General features: G+C 42.2%; 1 pseudogene; it reads left to right on the top strand.

The window, feature by feature from the left end:
• The first annotated feature begins 673 nt into the window (after nt 1-673).
• LOC122756125 lies at nt 674-1,128 on the top strand (annotated as a pseudogene).
• The last annotated feature ends 1,498 nt before the right edge of the window (nt 1,129-2,626 follow it).

Genomic DNA, 2,626 nt, shown 5'->3' with positions numbered 1-2,626 from the left:
TCAAGAAGACCTGAGTTCAAATTTCACCTCAGACACTTACTAGCTGTGTGAGCCCTAGACGAGTCTGTTTCCTTTAGTATACTCATCTGTAAAATGGGGATGATATGATTGTACAGGTATAATGTATATCAGATTGCTTGCTGTCTTGGGGAGGGGGTTGGGAAGGGAGGAAAGGAGGGAGGGAGAAAAATTTGGAACAAAAAAAAACTTACAAAAATGAATGTTGAAAACTATCTTTGCATGTAATTAGGAAAAAATAAAGTACTATTAAGAGAAAAAATAAAGAAAAATAATAATCCTTACTAGCTGTGTGACCCTAGGCAAGTTACTTAACCCCAATTGCCTCACCAAAAAAAAAATATCATATTCTCCAGTCCAAAAAAAATGGGTGTGATAATTCCTACCTCATAGAGTTGATGTGAAGATAAGATTAAGCTCTTTGTAAACTTAGTTCCATGATTGCTATTCATTATGCTAAATATTATTATGCGATTCCTGTCAACCTCTAGTCTCACAGAATTCAATCAAGAGTCAAGAAAGGAACACAAATCCTTTTTTTTCTCTAGAAAGATCAAGAGGGAGAGTGAAGTGCAGACTCTTCGGGTCCTGTTGCCACCTCCGCCACACCCACAGCTGTCCACTTCTCCTGCTCCAGCCTAAGCTTCCCTGGACCATGGCCAACACCGAGCGCACCTTCATTGCCATCAAACCCGACGGCGTCCAGCGGGGCCTGGTCGGGAATATCATCAAACATTTTGAGCAGAAGGGATTCCGCCTTGTGGGCATGAAGTTCCTTAGGGCCTCAGAGGAACATCTGAAACAGCATTATGTTGACCTCAAGTACAGGCCATTTTTCCCTGGGCTTGTGAAATACATGAACTCAGGACCTGTTGTAGCCATAGTCTGGGAGGGCTTGAATGTGATGAAGACAGAGTGATGCTGTGGGAGACTGACCCAGCTGATTCTAACCCACGAACCACTCGTGGGGACTTCTGCATTCAAGTCAGCAGGAACATCATTCATGGCAGTGATTCTGTAAAAAGTGCTGAGAAGGAGATCAGCCTGTGGTTTAAACCTGAAGAGCTGGTTGACTATAAGTCTTGTGCCCATGACTGGGTCTATGAATAAGATTAATGGATATAGACTGGACCCACCACTTTTAGTAGCTGTGGTATGCATGTGTGTGTGTGTGTGTGTGTGTGTGTGTATGTGTTTGTGTGTGTCTGTGTGTGTGTCTGTGTATGTGTATGTATCTATCCCTGAATACATCTCATGCCAGGGGATTGAAAGGAATTGGAAACAGCATTTTCTAAAAGTCTTGTAACCCTGTTCAATAAAGCCTTGGAAATAAGGGAAAAAAGAAAGAAAGAAAGAAAGAAAGAAAGAAAGAAAGAAAGAAAGAAAGAAAGAAAGAAAGAAAGAAAGAAAGAAAGAAAGAAAGAAAGAAAGAAAGAAAGAAAGAAAGAAAGAAAGAAAGGAAGGAAGGAAGGAAGGAAGGAAGGAAGGAAGGAAAGAAGGAAGGAAGGAAGGAAGGAAGGAAGGAAGGAAGGAAGGAAGGAAGGAAGGAAGGAAGGAAGGAAGGAAGGAAGGAAGAAAGATCAAGAAGACTTACTATGTGCTGGCCATTACTGGACTCTATCACTGACTATATTGAAGCAAAGTAACTCCCAAACTTTAATCTCCTCCTACTACTCCCTCTCCACCCAGGGCAAACTGGTGGTGTGTAAATCAGCTGACTAAGCATGGTGGGGAGTCGGGGTGGAGAGACGGGGTCTAGTTTAGAAGCTTGACAAAGCTAAGTTGTCTCTAATCCTCAAAAGTGTCTAGGGGGCAAGTAGATGGGATTATTCACATTAGCTAAAACTGCTTCTCATCTTCGGGAGGATGAGCAAGGAAGGATATACGCTGCTCTGGCCCTTATGCTCCAGGGTGGAGGAGGGAAGACCCCCCCCTCCCTAAAAAAAAAAAATCCCTCTACAACATCAGCCCTGAATAATGTTTGTGTAGTTGAGTTCAGGCAGGACCTTATGTTCTTGAGCCTGCAGTTGGGTCTGATTCCTTTGGTTTAGTTTATGAGCAGCATTCATGGAAAATACATCAGGTTTGGAATCAGAAAAGTGGGTTTAGATCCTGACTCTGCTGCTTGTTTCTGTGTAAATCTTGAACATGGTAGTTCAACCCTCTGGGCCTCAGTTTTCTTTTATGTAAAATGAGGGCATGAGACACTAGATCAAGTTTTTGGTCTCAGAACCCCTTTATACACTCAAGAATTATTTAAGACCCCAACGAGCAAAAAAAAAAATACCCCAAAGAGCTTTTGCTTCTGTGGGTTAGATCTATTGATATTTACCATATTAGAAATTAAAACATCTCTGTATTATTATGAAAAGGTCTCAGAACCCCCAAGGAGTCCCAGGCCACACTCTGAGAACAACTGGACTAGAGTCTCTAAAATCCAATTCCAGAGAAAAAGCCTATGAAACCTAAGTTTTTAATTTTTTTTTTTTTACAACTGGCTTTATGTAAAGGAGCTACACCCTGCAGGTGGCCACAGCTACTGCGGAAGTTGGATGGAGCAGCCTTGAGTCAGCTGATGCATTACTTGTGCCCCCCCCCACACCCTCAA

The sequence above is a fragment of the Dromiciops gliroides genome, chromosome 4 (assembly GCF_019393635.1).
Source record: "Dromiciops gliroides isolate mDroGli1 chromosome 4, mDroGli1.pri, whole genome shotgun sequence".
NCBI lineage: Eukaryota > Metazoa > Chordata > Mammalia > Microbiotheria > Microbiotheriidae > Dromiciops > Dromiciops gliroides.
This window is presented reverse-complemented; position numbering and strand designations above follow the sequence as displayed.